Genomic DNA, 18,375 nt, shown 5'->3' with positions numbered 1-18,375 from the left:
CTCAGATGTGCTGCCAACAACTTCAGGTCTAGATTAGAAAATCTTAGGGCTGGGACTTTGGCTTCCTACCTATCTGCAAGACACTTCATTGCAAACAGTAATTAGAGAAATACAGACTAAGAGTAGAAGGCTTGGTATAAAAGGCATGGCACAGGCCATGCATGCATGCAGGTCTTGCATGAGGACCTGTCTGGCCGGGCTGGTAACAGAGTGAGGCTAGGATGGCAGCAGCTGTTCACAGCCGTTCTTTTACCACAGCATCTCCTGCCACCACGGGGAGAGGAGTGGGCCGCGGTGGAGCCGCAGCTGTGCCTGTCCCTGCAGGTCTGGCAGAGGCGGAGATAACCAAAATTGCAGGCCTGATCCCACAGAGGTCACACATACCCTACACCCCACTCTGCTAGCCTAGAGAAAGGAGGCAAAGAGCAGGAATGCAATTAAAACACAAGGTGTGTGATTCATACAGGGGGTTATGTGTGAGTGTTCATATGCCTGTGAGGTTTAAGCAGAGCTGCCACATCCCCATGGGCAGGCACAGCCTGTGCGTGCACACGAAATACTCTCTGGTAGAAAGCAAGGGAGAGAAAGGAGAGAGAGGACATCCCTTTCCCCTTCCACCCTTCCATCACCTTGCTGCTGCCAGCCTCCCTTCTCGTCTGCCCTGCACAGGGCAGATGTTACAGTGAGGCCATGCCCTGCCAGCCAGCGCTGCCTGCCTGGGGATTGCCTCGGGGCTCCCTCTGCTCCCAGCAGCACAGTCCCTCCCACCGCTGTAGCTGAAGACAGATCTTTGCCTCTGTGTTTTCCTACCTTGTGCCAAGAGATACCTACTATAACACCTAAAATATGTTGGCTGTACTGTGCTGCCTGATTACCTTCACATCACATTAGCCCTATAAATAGGGGAAAAATACACCTAGATAGATGATGTAAGAGAATTCCACATGTATGTTTTATTCCGAACAGCATCTCCAGAACAGTTGCTGACACTTTGCCAGTTGCATTTGACTTGTAATGTTTCAGCATTTGCCAGCAGGATTTTTTGCACTGTATGCAGATAGCCGGGTGTTATCCCTCCACCCACATGCCTGAGTCCAGTAACAGTCCTGCTCCTGGCAAAATTCAATCTTCTCTCGTCTCTCAACCCATGCTCATCTTTGTATTATTTTTTAATTAATCTACGGTTAACTGAAGCTCCCTTCATAAGTCAATGATTTCCTTTCAATTCTTGTTAAAGATTTTTCATTTTCATAAACTTGCAGCATGTTGCTCAGGATCCACTAACAGCACACTTTTCCCTCATTATCAAATCATCGAGAAATGGACTCAATGAAGCAAGAAGAACAGAAACACGGCAGTGACAACCTCCAGGCCATTCTATCTGCTCCAGACAATCATCTGTCAGACACACTGCAAATGAAAACATCATCTTTTACCACCTTGAAAGCCACAAGGATAGATGCAATCTTGGTGTAAAGTGTCATAGCTCCAATCTGGGACACAAGCAAGATGTCCTGATTTACCCCAGCTATATATTTGATGGTTCCTATTCTCTAGGTAAGGAAACAGCTGTTGGTAAAACTGCCGCTCAAACAGGAATTGTAGGATTTTTCTGTGACTGAAAGTATTTCTAAACAGAAGTTTTCCATCTTTTTTTTTTTTTTCCTTTTGGCAAGCAGTAATACTGAAGTCAGTTCTTCAGGGGAAGCTGGCATTGAGGATGCCTGTTTGTGCTTCTGTGTGCCACAGTGCTCAGCATGTCTTAGCACTGTTACTTAGTAAAGCTCTGATCACACTGTCGTTCAGTTTACAAGTCTTTGGCAAACTGAAAACAGTCTTAAAAATCCCTAGATTTTCTGATCATGTTTGCTTTAAAAAGAGATGAATAGATTACACAAAACAGAGTGATGAGCATGCCTACTTACTCTCGTAGGTGGCATGAGAGGAAAATCACTATTTAGTCAATGAAAGAAGATTCAGGACATAATAGATTTTAAGCTAGTTTGTCAGAGTGGCCATGTGTACAGCAAGATCTGTGAGCTGCACACTCTAGTACTAGGTCCAATTAAATATAGTATCCTTTATGGCTTAAACCCATGCTCATTATGCACATGTATTACATTAAACCTTTTCTTTCCCCTTTTCTCCAGTTACCCTTCTGTGCATTTTGGTCTAAATTTTCAGAAAATTGCATGCACAGTTCCTACAATTATGCATGTAATCAATTAACTATTTATGTATACAACTACTGTGACCAGGTATGCAAATCGCCAGGTGGCTTTTGCCATTTTTCAATAATTTAGACCTTTGTCATTTATTCATCCACTTTTGTTTGAAACAGTAAGTTCATGGAAATTTAGCTCATTTGAAACATATGCGTAGATCCATATGAACTGCCCAAAAGCATCACAAAGAGAAAGGATAACCTTGTTGTTAAGGCAGGAGAGCGCGAAATCTGGTTTCCATTCCGAGTTCTGCCACACATTTCCTGTGTAACCTTGGGCAAGTCATGAACTGTAACCTATCTAAGTGTGGCTGACCTACATGTAAAGCAGACAGAGCAATCCTTACTTCACAGGGTTATTGAGATGTTTCATTTGTTAATGCATATGAAAAACATTGAAACAAGTAAGTGGAAGGTGCTACAGAAGTATAAACTATCGTTAAGGATATTAAATATGTGACAGTAACAAACATGAGATGTGATCCGGACTCAATCGTAAAACAGTGAGTAAAGGGGCAAATGTGGCCATTGAGAACGGAGAAAAGAAAATGGCAAATAAATTCAAGTTAGAACATGAATGAGAACCAAACAGTAATGGTGAGCATGAGCAGGCATGTGAGTAATTAACCTTTATACTGCAATTTTTACTGTCCTATTTGGTCTTGCCCTTTTACAAAAGGCTGCAGTGTCCAAAGACATTTGAGAAGCACTGAGCTAGTTAATTCGGCACTGACCACCTCACGGTCTGTTTGATCAGCATGAATTGTTCTTCATTAATCAGGATAATTCTGACAGTGATATTCATGCCATGTATTGGCCAAAAGCTGGTGGAGAGCATTGTGGTGTTAAACTGACTAGCATAGCCGTGTTCAGTTATAGGAAAATACGCCCTCTTTGTTTCCTTATTCACCAGAACAACTATAAAGTCAATTCTGTTGCTGTGGTTCCTTTCTTATTTTTAGATAAAATGCAGTTAGATTTGCACATCACTTCACTAAATGCTTGGGGTATGGCCTTGTGGGAGCCATATAAATCATGACATTCCGTGAAAATACATCTCCTTTTAAAAATTACCTCATTTTGTAGCTGACCTATATATGGCACTCACACTCACATTAGGAGTCTAGAGTAGACTGATTGCAGTATCTGGCCCAAATTTATGACCTAATACAGCAAAATGCTCTGTATCCCTCAGATCCAACTGGGATAAAAAGTTACATGTTGGGCCCCATGTAGCCAGTTTCCATTTTGATTAACAAAACCTCTCCTAGGGAGAAATGAAACAAAGCTTTTGACAAAATATTGAAGATTGTATCACTTTACCTTGGTAAAACACTTTGATGAGTCTTCATTTCATGGTGATACTGTTTGGGAGGATTTGAAAATCTGAGTTAAAACCAAACATGGAATGAATGAAGAAAATTCTAGTACTTTAGGGTTTTCTGAGCTTCAGGCAAATGTTTTAAAGTACGCCTTGATTTGTACCTCTAAAGGTGATAGTCATCCTGTGAGTCTGTACGTTCAATCTGCAACTGGGAAAGCAAGCCAAGCCCACTGACAGTATGCTTCAATTTGCTATAGAGGGCTTCATACTTCCAGCATAGGGCTTTTAGGTGTCCACAAACTGACAAAGTTTGAGAAGCACTGCTCTATAGAAAGTGCACAGAGGTTCTGGAAAGTATGCTATCTGTGAAACTTAGCTGAGGAGCTCATCAGCAAGAGCTGACTACTAGCAGTGTTACGCTCTGCTTGCCCACTACTGTCCTTGCTTTCCAACAGTTTGCTTTCTGCCCAAAAGAATTTCATGAATGTCCTGAGAGGACCCAGCTAACCTAGACAAGCTTTCATATGAACTCTTCTCCATGTTTAGCATAGTTTTTTCTCTTAGTTCATTATTGAGGCATCTCAAACCACAGCACCTCTCCGATATATCCAGGCTGGGCACTGGTGACCGTAGGGAAACCACTGCGCCAGGCTGTGATTTTCCTGGTGTGCTCCTAGGGCTGTGGGAAGGGGGCAGCGAAGCCTCCCCCTTCATCATGGCCACCTCCAGTGCTGCTGTGCTCCTTTGCATCAGCAGAAAAGCCACCCCAATTCCCATTAACAGTATGCAAGAGATTGGTGTGATGGGCTGCTGTGACCTTCTGCAGTGCGTCAGCCCTCTGCATTCCCTGAAATTCATCCCTACCTGAATTGGACCATATCTTTTGGAAAAAGATATAATCTTGATTTAAAATTTTCCAATGAGGGAAAATAGACTATAAACTTTGGGAGATTGTTTCAATGGCTAATTAAACTCAATTAAAAAATCTATGAAGATCACAAGGGAGCTTCACAGGGGTCCTTAACGGCTACAGAGAAAGAGCCCTGATTTACTGTTTTTGTATGTTAATTGCACCTGTGTTAAATGGGATTTTTTTTATCACTGATTGCAATACAAAAGCACACTGACGATAGGTATTTGGCCAGCAGATTAATTAAATGAGTTAATATTCCTTTCCAGGTGAAGCATTTATTAAATCTATTAGATTTCACCTGAAAAAATGAGATATTAGGGGTGTACAGTGGGAGCAGTTTCACCACACTTTAGCTGGTCTTCATTATATCTGAGGTAGTCAATGGAAAAAAACAGGCACTTCTACAGCGTGATTCATTTGATCTGAGGCATACACCTACCTTACATTTAGACAGATGTATTTGTAGTATGTATGGCACTTAAGAAAATGTGAGCTCCGGCCCTAGTTCTGAGCAGCCAGGAAAAGGCCAGATCACACAGTTCTACCTGATGGAAAACGATCTGTGAACAGCAGGGTGGAGGGAGGGGGTCTTCATCTCAGATCCACAGTGTCACCCCTGCCATTGCTGGCCCCTGGAGTGCTGCGGAGAAATGCCCTAGAGCTGTCTCACTGCTTGTAAGTGCTGATTCCAGAAAGGATGTCAGCTATTACTTACTATTGGCACTGAGGTCCCAGCATCCATAATTCCATCACTTTAGGGATTTTACTCAGGACCAGCTGTAGTCTAGTCCCATTGACTACACGTAAATTTTGTAGTCCTGGAGTTGGAAAGGATCTTATGATTTAGATGAACCCCAAAGGAGTCAAATGTATGTGCTCTGTGATGTGAGCCAAAGGGAAGGGGAGCAAGGGAGCAAGGGGAACAACAGGGAGATTCACTTCAGAAGCATACTCCAGGGCTGTACAGCAGTGTTACTGTAGGGACAACCCAAATGTTTTTCCTTCGTGACAAAAAACTGTGGATCTGTGCTCAGCACCTGGGGATAGACCTCTATTAGTAGTCATTATCTTCTCCATCCTAACCCATAGTCTGAGACACTCAGTTATATATTCCCAGAGCCAAATCAAGTAGTCTGCTCCTTTTTCTATCTTGGGATGTGTGATTGCTGACTTCTGTTAACTACAGCTAGTGTGTTCAGAACCACAATGCTCACCAGCTTTGGACAAACGTGCCTAGGGGGCAGGCGTTTGCCTGGGTTTCAAACTATGCTTTAGCTACTGCATTTTGAGCAAACCTTTAATTATCTGTGTTTCTTTCTAACCTGAATCCCTGATTAAGTTTACAGATCAGATTGGCTCGGTCAAAAACAGATGTCCAGAAAATGTACGCACTGTAATCCTTTCTCTTTCTTCATACAAATTCTCTGCTTCGGCACTGCAGAAATACCTAATTCCCTCTCTGCTTGGGCTTTTGTAAACCTACAGGCTTTAAAAGCATTTGTCACTTTACAGTTTGATCTTGAGTAGAATTTCTTCCATCACTAGGGGAGATGACTGGGAATAAAGATCCTTAAACTGCAAGTTCCTTAGAGAAAAGCTCCATCTTCCATTCTTCCATACGTGTTGTGCTCATCTACAGGTTCTATAGAGTTAATTATAATAAAACAGAGTTACAAAAGTGGAAACTTAAGAGGTCAGATGAGAAACACAGCTTTCGTCAATGTCTGGGGTCATCACTGGAATGCAAGGAGATCATTTCATTTGTAGGAGACTCAGTAATTGTAGGAGGAATATCATCTACCCCCCCTTCTCTACCCTCTGAAGAAATTATCTAATAGTTTCCAATCAAGATGGCTTTTAAGAGGATTTGGTTTTGATTGAGTCATCATCTCAGAATACGGAAAAATATTTTACTCTTAAATTGTAATTTTCATTAGTCATCTAATGCCAACTGAAATTCACACTGTTTCTCAACCAACATATGCTTCTCATATTTTCTCTCCCTTTGATATACATCTAATCGAATAAATAGGCGAAAATAATAATTTGCTGTACTTTTAACACAAGATCCAAAAAGTTCCCTAAGAGAAGCTGGATTTAATTTCCAGACAGGGAAGCTGAGGCAGAGGAAGCTCTAGGGCTTTGCTTGGGATCACACAGGAGGCCAGCAATTGACCCAGAAATAAAATCCGAGTGTGCTGGTTAATGTCTTCATGCAGTCCCCTAACCAATACTACCATCCCAATCCCTTCTCTCTACAGCTATATCTGATTTCTACGTGTTGGGGAAGTGTAATTTTGGTGCAAGGTTGCAAAGCAAAGCAAGTCATCTTACCTGAACCTATTGAATTTTAGAACTCTGCATTATTTCGCTGTTAAGTATGTGGTATGTTTATTCCACTTGTCAGTTCCTGCCACGGAAACAGTACTCTGATGAATCTCAGTGCCTGTGATGTCAGCTGTCAAAAGACCAGGCCGTTGAAAAGATGAAGAATGTGGCTTAACATGGCAAAAACGCTCACCTATTTGTGTGACAAACCCACCCGAGGGAGATTGTCTTCTCTCGTCTTCTGAGGAGGCTTTTAAAGAGTCGGCAGTGGAGCAGCAGGTATTTGTTAACATCTCTAAAGGGCGGCTCGTTGATGCACAGATGCAAAGGTAGCATTCAGAGCACTTGTCTGACCCAAGCAGGAAAGGGCTGTTCCATTTAACGAGGCCAAGGCCCAGCTACAAAGAAGTGATAATGGAGATGCCATTGACGACAGGGATACTTGCAGAAGCCAGAGAGATTCCTCCTTTTGTCTCCAGACTGGTCACAAGGACCAGAATTCATTCACACATAGAAACAATTGCCTAGTGCCTGAAGGAAATGCAGAGAGTTGAGTCCCAGGTAGCATGAACTAAGGATCTTTTTGTTCATGCAGCAGAAAAATATGCCCGTTGCAAGTCCACATACATAGCTGTTTGTTTTGTTCTGGATTTGTTTGTTTGTTTGTGTAAATAGAATTAGGCAAATACTTTCTCTACTTCCTCCCACAAAAATGCCTTGGGATCTTTCTGCAGATCCCAGACATCAAGTTGTTGCCTTTTTCATTCAGTCTAAAAGACATCTATATTTTTCTCCTCCCCATTTAGATAATCTTTATTTTTCATTCATCTCAGGTCTAGCTGCGTCACTTTGACCTCTCTGTGAGGCCTGGGTAAATCCTGAAGATGCTGGGCCACAATTCTTAAGAAGGAAACTTCAAGTTCTTTCCGCTTCACTTCCCCTTCACATGTCTGAGGCAGTTAACGTTGCTGCCCCATAGTCTGCGTGGCAGGAGCTGTGTGCTAGCTGTGGCACCTATTGTCTGCATTTTTCCTCTCGTTAGTCTCCTTGACCTTTCATTGTCTTACTCCTGCAGTGTCAGGTCAGACTTAGTGTAGGTCTCCCTTCACTAAGGACCCCTTTCCTTTCGTGGATCACTAAGCAGGACAATTGCTCTATCCATCTTTTCAGGGCCTATTGTCGAGCCCCCCCTGAGCTGAGAAAGGTTTGATTCACTGGGAAACCATTTTGGTCAAAGGGAAGCCTGACTATGTGTCCTTTTAGGAACTCTGTCTTAATCACTGACTTTTTTATCTGGGATATGAAGAGGATTCAGGAGATCAAAAGGTTTGGGAGTACATGGGTTTGACCACATTTTTCCTGGAAAGAATGGGAAACCTCCACTGAAAAATGAGCTCCGTTACAATGGGCAAACAAGAAGGAAAGCCACATAGTGTTCCCAGAGCATTCTGAATCATCAGACCTTCAATAGCTTCCATAGAGAAGGGAAAAAGTAAACAGAAAATGTAAATGGAATGTAATAATTAATGGACCTGAAGAAACAGACTCATTTGATTTGCGCATAATTGGCACCTTTTAAAAAAAGATAAGTCAAAAGAAATTGACAGAGCAGATGGAGAAGACTGACGACTGAAGTTCAGTTTGGCTGAGCATGCAATGGACATGTATGTGGTTACTCAGAATTAGTAGCTTGCATCACCTTGACGAGTGATTATACATTCAATGGCCTCATGTTCTTCCAGGAGCAGGAAAAGTTATGGAGATCTTACTGGAGCACCACAATGGATCTGTGCTGGGTTTGAAGGTCCTGATTTTGTCACCAGGTATACATGTTCAGCCACATACATGCTAACGCTTTGAAAATTTCTTCCTGCGTGGAAACCCTGACCATTATTTGCAATTATTGGGCCTAATAGAATACAATCATGAAATTTCACTTCATTCTATTTCCAAGGAAGTTAACCAGCAGCAACCACTCCCATTCAGGCAATTTATTGAAGTATGGGTGTAGGTGCCTCTTTAGGTATACAAAATAAAAGTGTTTGGTTCAGGGACTAAACAAAAACCAGGAAGAATGCAAACACTCTTTCCTGCAACCTAGCTAAAATCCTTTTACCTACTGCTATGCCAAAATGCTTTTTAAAATGAATGTTGCACCCTTCCTTCAACTAGCCTTTGCCTCTGCACAGGGACAGCTCAGGCCTTTTCAGAAGGCAAAGCTGAATATTGCTGTGTAAGGTTAAAGAAAGGAAGAGGATGGGTGTTGGGGTGGGAGGCAAGCAAAGGGAGGAACTTGGACAGAAAGTTTTGGAGAGCAAGACTTGTGTTCCTGTTATCAATAAAATGGCCAAAAAAAAAGAGAAAGAAAAAAAAAAAAAAAAAAAAAAAAAAGAAAGCAGAAGCCAGTGCCTCAACTTTTCCCTTTGACCTAAGCAGAGTCAAGAGGGAGCCAGGTTACTTTGCCTTTCTCCAGCCATCTACTTTACCTGGGTATTATCTGTACTTCTCCTTACTTTTTAATTCTTTTTAACATGTACAGTTAAGGATTCTGCTTTGGAAAGCACTCCGATTTTGGCAAGCTTGTGTTTAACAGATCTTTTCCTGAGTCAAATTCAAAAGTCACCTGCACATAGTGAGTGTCTGTGAACTGGCTTTTGGATGAGGATCCATAGCTGGCTTCAAACAAGGTCAAATTTTCAGATTAAACCTTTGTTCTCCAACAAGAAAAGGGGGAAATAAGCCTCAAAGAAAAAACAAACAAACAAAAAACTAGAAAACTCAGATTAAAAGAAAAAAATCTTTCCAGCTATGAAGTGTAGAAAGTGATAGTATCAACATCTCTGAAAAGTTTCAGGTAGAGATGAGTGTAGAATTGAATGAGATGAGAACCTGTAATGAAATTTCTGAACCTGACATTTCTTGGTTAGAAATTAGACATAATCCTTTTGATATTTACATTAAGTATGACTAAGAGAATTCTTTTTCTTGTTTGTTTACTGGCATACATTGTCACTGAAGGTCCAGAAATACCTACAATCATGTCTGTGCCACCTTAATTTGCCCCTGCCATTTGACTTCTCGGTGTCAACTGATCACAATGTCAGCAGTGCCACTTTCTGTCAACACTGTCAGGTAGAGGTGTCCAGGATATTAAATATGCTTGCATTTGTATACAAGAGGAAGGGAAAAAGTGATCCAAGCATTTCCTGGACTGTTGAAACACCTGAACTGTGCTTCAGTGGAATTGCAGCTGACTTGTTGACAAAGTTCTGCACCAGAAGAGTCTTTAGTCCTGATCCTTAATGACACTAAGTATCTGTTTTCTATTAACAAGTGCCAATCGTATGAGGGAAAAAAAAGTGATCAGAGAACGAAAGCATGAGTGTAATTGCAGAGCTGGTGCAATCAGCAGAGCTGCAGTTTCAGAGTTCCCAAAGGCAGAGAGCGAGTACCCTGGGATAGATTTCAGTTATGTCAGGGAAGTGCAATCTCATGCAGTTAGGCTCTTTTAGAAAACTGTTGAGTTTTGTGTACACTTCAAGCTTGATAAAGAGGTTTTGCTGAATGTCTAAGGATCTAACCATCATAGATTTGGAGTATGCAGAAAAGCCACCAACTTTCATCTGGTATTCTACTATAGAAATTAATTTCTCTCTACACATTTTTGATGGTTATATGACAGGAATCTGATCCACAGCCTGTAACTGTGGTGTGTCTCACATGGTTAAAAAAGTTAGGTCAAAAAACATCCTAGAGGAAATATCTTTAAAGAGAGAGAGACAGGAATGGTTTTCCTTGAATCTGGTGACTAACGTTAAGGCTATTGATAGAGGTTTCCTTCTGTACCCACATAGGAGGTTTGCCACCCATGCTAATGTTACTCCTTTAACTTACCCATCAGCACAGCATTGTCCTAATTTGTCCACTTTGGGCAAAACCAACTAGATTATTTCAATCCAAGTCTGCATTACATGGCAGCCTCCAGGGAAATTATGTCTACCTCTTCAAAAGGTCACATGTCATGTTTCCTGCATTTTTTGAGAGATCCCATATTGCTTACTATTCTTTGAGTCTTAGAGCATAGCTTGAGTGGGCTGTCACACTTGTTACCTGTGAAAGCAGCACATTGTCCCTACATATCCGCTAAACTCAGTGTTTCTTGATGAGCTGGCTTTGGTAAAATTCAATTGGTTATGGACCTCAGGAGAAATTAATTACCCTGATTGAGAATTAGATCAAGAATTTAATTTAGCACACATAAGTTTCATGTGATTTGGAAATTCCCATACTGACTTCTCTGTCAGTAGATTGGTGGGGGCAGAACCTCCAACAAACTAATGGTAAAAGGAGGAAGGTCACCTCCTCCCTTAGCACATCTGGATCAGAAAGAGAATGATTTACTATCCCCACCCCAAACTCCCATTGAAATGAACAATCCCATTCCTCACAAAGGACTAGTGGCTCTGCTGCATATTTAACTGGAATGGTAATATGGTCAGTTGCATAGCTGAAGATCTAAGAGCTATAATATGATTGAGCTAATTGCTTCCAGAGGGCAAGAAAGAGAAAAAATGTTGTAAAAAGGTATGTAATGTTTGAAAATAATGTTTTCCCTCAACTAATACTGCTTTTAGAGCTTTTAATGCCAGATGGAACACAAATTGTTAACTAGCCTTTCTTGTAAGCATCCACGTTTTCTTTTACTAAATCTTAATCTCCATGCATTAGTTCATGCTAATAGCTTCTACAGTAAAATGCAGTACGTACAGGTGGGCAAAATGACTGTGCGTTCTGAGTAATTAGTTACAGTTTGTTACTAGCTGTTGGTGATGTACTTGACTTTGTAATTTTCTAATACTGAGACACTGAGTAATTACAAATCTGTATTAACACTTCTTTTGTAACAGCTTGATCAGTAGTTGGTTAAAGGAAAGATTCCCATTAACTTTAGTGGTCTATGAATCAAGCTCTTGATATATATAGAAGTCCCCTGAAAACAAAGTTTTATTTTTTAATGTATTGTCTCATGTGTTGAATAGCGTGGCTTACTGCCCAGTGTTATGGCAGTTCACAATGACTATTCTTCCCACCCATTCTCCTTCTCCTCCTTCCATTAATCAGTGATGGGTTGAATTCAGATGTTTTGGAAGTTCAGTCTGGTTTTGATGTGATGGTACATAAAAATATCTACAAAGTAGTTATTAGGGTACTTGGTGTGGCTGCATTTGTCCTGGGGAAACCTCCCCCTCCTCTCTGAGAGCAGCAGCACATTTTGTGGGAAGGCTGGCAGCTCTACAAGGTCCTCTTTGAGGCGGGCTCCACTCCCTCTGCCCCAGTGGTATATCCATCATTTTTGGTTTTCCTTTCCAAAATGCTTTTCACAAAAGTCACTTCCTTCTTTCACATTACTCCATGCTTTGTGAATTCAGAATGGAACATGCTGTGAGCCAGATCCATATCTGGTGCAAATCAGCATCATCCTGCTGCTCTCAGTGGAGCTACAAAATTTGGTGTCCATGGACTCTCTAAGCAGACACACTCCACCAAAACTGTTTAAGTGGGTTCGTGTGTTTTGGGACAAGATATTAGCAGGAACAGCAAATGGAAAATACCACCTAAACAATAAGGTGTTTAACTTCACTAACCTCTTGGTTCTGCCCAACAAGATAATTTTTGGATGAATTTTAGCTCTTAGAGTCCTCACATTGTCTATTTCTAGGTGCTAGAAATTGGTATGGAGCAAAAAAGGGCTAGACTGCTAACTCCATGTGAGAGAGCTCAATGAGTATCATCATAAAATAAGTCTATATAAATGTATCCCTGGCACTCTCATTTCTGTATATAACTGACCACCCTAAGCACCTTTTTCAGAAGCTGCTCAAAGTTTATTCAAGGATGCATTTGGTTAGATTTAAAGTATTTCTCACTTGTTGGCCAAAACTGACATACAGGATTTCAGTGTGCTGCTTTTAACGTGGTGACACTGCCTTTAATTTAGCATAAGTGATTATATATGTTTGACTGTCAAATCACTGTATGTAGTTTTTGTGGTTGGGGGCTTGTTTTATCAAAGAATTCTGCTGAACCTCTTCCAAACCAGAACTCTCATGTGTATAATTATATTGTATTTTCATTATATAAACTTTATTTTTAAGACTGAAAACATATTAAATGATTATGGGAATGTGCATTCTATACAACACCACCACGTACTTGTGGGAAGAGAAGTTTATAACATAAACCAAATGTTGTCATTAATATACAGGTACAATATGTGTCTGTGTGACCCATAAAACTCTAACAATGGAATAGAGGGATCTCACAATACTTGCAATTGCACTTCAGAATGAAATAAAATCATAGTAACCTTTATTTTGCGGTGAATAGCAGCATGGTGATATTCAGTGGAAGTAGATGTCAAATATTCACAGCCTGCAATTGAACAGTACTTATGTAGACAAGTTAGGTGCTTCCAAAACACCTTTCAAAGTGGTACTTCAGCAAACGTTTATTACTTCTTTAATATGTCTGATAGGTGCAAGTGCAGTGCTGTTAGAGATCCGTTTTATCCTGGGACAACTATTTTTGTGTTTTGCTCTAAAACTTTTCACTGCGATTCTATCCTTAGTTTACTCTCATTGTCTTCTGTCACAATCTAATGAGGACCTAATTCCAGTTCAAATAGGTGCCACAGAGACCAACATTTTAAGGGATCTGCAAAAGCGTATCGGTTAAGGCAGGATCCAAAATTATATCCAATAGCAAGGTCTGGGCAGGAGACATAACTGTGTAAATTCTGAGTAAGTTGTCATCACTGTCATGTATGCAGTACGTGCTCATTCACAGATTTGTTATTATTATTATTATCCTCTTAACAAGGCTGTTGAGCATTTTCCCTGTGTTAAAAAACGGAGAACTGAAGCATCATGTAGAGTAAGGAGCTTATCAAGAATATGCTCATATACATATACACATAATTCAGCACTTGAATTCAGTTCTCCTTTTGCACCATTACTCCATTGCCCTAAATAATAAGATGTTCTTTATTTCTAATGTCTTTGGTAGCTTCACAGGGAGTAGTCCAGGTAGTTTATTTTCCTCTGCCTCAGTAACTTTTATTTTATCAACAGTGATTCTTTAAAAAACAACCCTTAAAGGAAATAAAGGCTCTACAGGGTACTTTGTGAAAGCAAACCACTACATATATATATATATCTTTTTCATATATACAGAGAGATGCACGCATTCAACACACAGCAAACTAGAGAACACATCCATCATCAGACCAATCTGTGAGTCATCTCAGATAAATGCTAACTCTTTCAAGGCAATCCTATACAATAGATCAATAAACAATGTCTTCAGTTTGTGGCTGGGAATTTAGACCCAGTCATTTACAAGCTAAAAAATAGGTCAAGGAATAGTGGTGATAACTTGCCTTATCATCAGGCAGTGTGTGCGTGTGACCATTGTCATCTGTAAACTCCTGACAAGCACGCTCACGAGGACGCCGATTCCTCTGTCAGGGCAACAGCACAGAAGTCACTGATGTTACAGTGCTGCAAACCTGAGTGGAAGATCGGGGCCAGGCTCTAAAAAAGCTCTTGAAAATATGCATAACTGATACATTAAGATACAACAAACTTTTACAAAGAAAACAAATGCAGAAAAATACCTGAGCCAAATGAACACAGGGCTTCTAAATCACCAGAGAAATCATCCGAAGGCTGTTTTACAGGCTCGATGTAGCAAATTCCTGCCGTGCATTCCCAAAGTCCCCAGCCTGAGTCACTCTGAGCTCGATTGCTCTCCAGCAGAGAGAGCTTGGAAGCTGATGAATCACTGTTGAGCAGTATGTATGTTTTTATAATCTTCACTTTAAGGAATGCCCATTCAACATCTAAGCTAATGACCATCGGATAAGGGTGCAGATGGAATGCGGTTTCCACATTAGGAAACACACTGTGATGAATCTGTTCTTTAAGTGTGTTTATGTTTGAGGGACTTTGCATGCAGGCTATCTCCTCAATGGCATGTTAAACTCTGCTCTCCAAAGAGAAAAGTGCAAGAGATGAGGTAGAGGGGGGAGGAGAAGAATCCAAAGGGATGGAAAAGCTGCAAAATGCATTTCTTTAAAAGCACTGAAGTTGAATCTGCAAGGTTTGAAGTGCCTTTCTCATTCAAAGGAAGAATAACAAACTCTGATAATTCACCACAATTACATGTTGAGGGGTCTGAATCTGCAAAACTAGACACCATTTTCCAGTATCTGCACAATGAATGCTATTTGCCAGTGCATCATGCGTTCGAACACTGGAATCTTTCAAAAAGCTTGCAGATAATTTTTGCAGATTTTCAAAGCTCTATTAATTTTACACCATCTCCTTCCTTCTTTCCATATCTCCACGTGCTCGCTGCATTAGCACAAACATTCTGCAGACCGACTACTGCAGTTTCTTAAGGTTTCTAAAGCATGGAGACACTTGAGCTAGAAACTTAACTAATTTGAAGACAACACAGAATTATCCTCGGCTTTTCTCCCAGGCTCATGTGAACAAATTCCCCACCCCCAAAATAACTTGCAAGCTACCTTTCCCCCTCCTCGCACTTAAGTATTCCTCTGCACTTCCTGATTTTGGCAGGGATATTTCAGAAATAGCTATTACAATGATGTTTCCACTCCGAAAGAGGAAACACTGGGTGGGAGGAGTTATGAACGGAACAGAGGAAGCAAAGCTGTTTTCATGCCATCTCAGGCTGAACTTTTACAGCAAATAGGTGGAAATGCATCTGGGTGTTGAGCCACCACAGCCCCGTCCTCGCCCAGCACAAGGCCAAATGCGAACCCGCACAAACCGAGGTGCGCGTGGCTCCTTGCATCACTCAGCACAGCTGACGCTGACAGGCAGCTCTGGACTGCTGAACAAAGTGAATGAAGCAAGGTCAGGAGGGAGCAGCAGCAGGCTTCCCTCCCTCCACCACGCACTGCTACATGAAAGGTGCTGCCGGGACGGCTCGCTAGTGCGGCTTTGTGTGCAGCAGTCATGCTGCAGAAGCTGCTCTGTCACATGTTTGTCAGCCATCCAAGATTTTAATTCTGAACTTTTCCATGAAACCAATAGCTACATTTTCTGGCTCTGGCCCGCTCTAGTGCTTGGCCAGGGCTATGGGAATGAAATGTCAAAGCAGCCTGTCTATGAATTGAGATTGCTTTCATGCGTCTCCACCTGCTGGCTGGCATTTCACTAATTGCAATAGCCTCTAGAGATGACAGTGTACTTTTTGAAGTAAAGAGCTTACGTGGAAAATGTAACTCGGTTTTACAAGAAGATGAGCAAATAAGCATGATAGGAGAGATTATTTACTAACTTGATAAAGAGCAATGTTCTGCATCACCGGTAAAAGGTAGAAGGCCACTGAGATTTTCAAGTCATGCCTTTGAACTTCTGAAGCCTCAGCTGAGAAGATAAGCACTAAGTGAGATTTTTGGAAGGAATTCATGAAGTGTGGAAACATTAGCATATTATTTCACGACCAAAACCAGATGCTAAGGATGCTAACGTGCTCTCATTGACACAGCGAAAGAGGGAAATTATTCGTTAATATCTGGAAGCATAAGCGTTCTGGGGCCCACAGCCTTGTTTCTGTGTGGTTAGGAAAGCAGTTACTTAGCAAATGCAGGCAGGCAGCTGTTTCAAATGGCAAGGAATAGAAATGATTAATGACTTCTGTGCTTTAAAGAAATGAACCCACAGGATTTCTTTCTTCTACTGTGCTGTCCCACTTGGCCATTTCTGTCATATGCCCTGGGACTTTTTTTGGAAGTTTTCAATGGTCTGTCTTGAACTACTCTTTAGAAACTTACTGGACCAGATCTGGAGCCAGACAGATGCCAGCTGTGGATCTGATCCATTTGCACATACATTCACAGGCTCAGAGCACAGATTACCAACACTTGATATTCCATGAACTTTGTACTGCATCAGCAATAGTATATCTTGTTCTCAGATACTGCAGTGATGGGCAATATTAAATCCTATTTAGAGTAGAATCAGCGTTACCATTTTCCTTTTTTAGCTGTGTTTTGTTCAGGATATATTATACAATGTAGAAGTCAAGGGGCATTCTCAGGAAACAAACCCATACAGGGAATGAACCCTTCCTCCGTTAGCAATCCATTCTGATTATTGATATTTTACCATCTTCTGTACTTCTAGCAACGGCTTCTTTTATCCTGGCGAAACTGCTGACTCTGTCATCTGTTTCTTGCCTGTGCTTTCATTTAGCTTCTTAGGTCTTCTATGCATACTGTCAGAAGGTGGAAGGTGGAAAAGGTTAAAAAGAGGATGAGGAAGAGAAAGAGGAATATAAGGAAAAGAAAAAGGAAGGCTATACAAAACACAGATATTTTCATTGAATTGTTCACAGCAAATTGTTCATTCAATTTTATTAAGGAAGTATTTAGTGAGGAGAGTCAAATTCTCCTCTGTCTTGACTTTATGGAGTTATTTTGAATTTACTTGTGTACTAATGAGTACGTGATTTGATCCACTGAAAGTTCTTTTCCCATATTTTGATGGTATGTTCAGGACTGCCAAAGCATGAAATATGAATGTTTGCTGTTCCAAAGTATTCCCCCATTTCAGAAGTGCTGTTCCATATTACTAAGCATTGGGAACAGGATATTAACTACAGAAGGTGGTGAAGGTGCCCATTGCATATCTGTATAATTAAGCCCCGTTAAGCACATTTATTACATACCTAGACAAGCAACTTTCTTGGCAGTTCAGCATATCCAATTATTGTTAGCACTAGATATCTGACTAAATTAGCTAGCGATGTGAACTCAAAACCATCAAGTAATTTAGAAGGTGTATGAGTTTAATACATCCTGAATGCATCTAATACCTTGGCTAAACACAGGCATTGAGCTAGAAAGAGTTCTCATAGATTACTTTAAGACACAGCAGGGCTGGAAGATGATATTTCCTTGTCTGCAAGTATATCGCTCTCAAGTCATCGTTTCAACACAGGAAGTTATCTGCTACCTGGGGCAACAATGTGCACTCGGACACAATCAGCCTGCTGTCTGATGATATTTAAGAATTAGCCACATAAGGATTTCTTACAAAGTTGTCAAAAAGGCTCAACTGATTATTTTAACTAAGCCTATTTAAAATACCTTAATAAACCGATGTAAAATAAAAGTAACTTTTGCACATTTGCACTGCATGCTTCATTTACATCAGTTATTTCCTTTGTTCTAGGAATAAAGACCAGCTCAGATGAATAATGTTTCTTTTTCTGTATCTCTCTGGAGATCTCTGTCAGGTAGGCAGGTGAATTAGCATTGATGCCATTCAAAGTTCACAACGTAAGGATGAGCTTTATACATGTTGGTGCAGAAAATCACCATGGAGGTATAAATTCAGATCCGTGTTCGGTCCACTTTACTGAAAGCAGAAGCTGGTCCAATAGCATGAATCGTCTTTCAGAGGCTATTTTTGAAACTGATATCACTCGGGCAGGAAGTATGAATGTATGTATGTGTGTGTGCATTTCTGTGCTGCTGAACACCACATGAGG

The 18,375-nt window shown here is 40.9% G+C and overlaps 1 long non-coding RNA gene across 3 annotated transcripts in view; it reads right to left on the bottom strand.

Annotated features, from left to right (window-relative positions):
- Positions 1-16,246, bottom strand: part of LOC125182194 (uncharacterized) — a 29,574-nt gene extending 13,328 nt beyond the window's left edge. The window contains exons 1-6 of one of the 3 annotated variants that reach the window (XR_010831654.1): positions 14,465-16,246; positions 7,004-7,187; positions 6,796-6,919; positions 4,901-6,103; positions 3,548-3,588; positions 1,267-1,410 (exon numbers count right to left, since the gene is read on the bottom strand). This is a non-coding gene — a long non-coding RNA (uncharacterized lncRNA). Of the gene's footprint in view, positions 1-1,266; positions 1,411-3,547; positions 6,104-6,795; positions 6,920-7,003; positions 7,188-14,464 lie in introns of those variants that run through there. The other 2 variants (XR_010831653.1, XR_007161406.2) reach the window with 2 other exon arrangements.
- Positions 16,247-18,375: the final 2,129 nt, after the last annotated feature.

Source organism: Anser cygnoides, chromosome 5 (genome assembly GCF_040182565.1).
Source record: "Anser cygnoides isolate HZ-2024a breed goose chromosome 5, Taihu_goose_T2T_genome, whole genome shotgun sequence".
NCBI lineage: Eukaryota > Metazoa > Chordata > Aves > Anseriformes > Anatidae > Anser > Anser cygnoides.
Note: the sequence above shows the minus strand (reverse complement) of the source record. Positions and strands in the feature narration are given on the sequence as shown.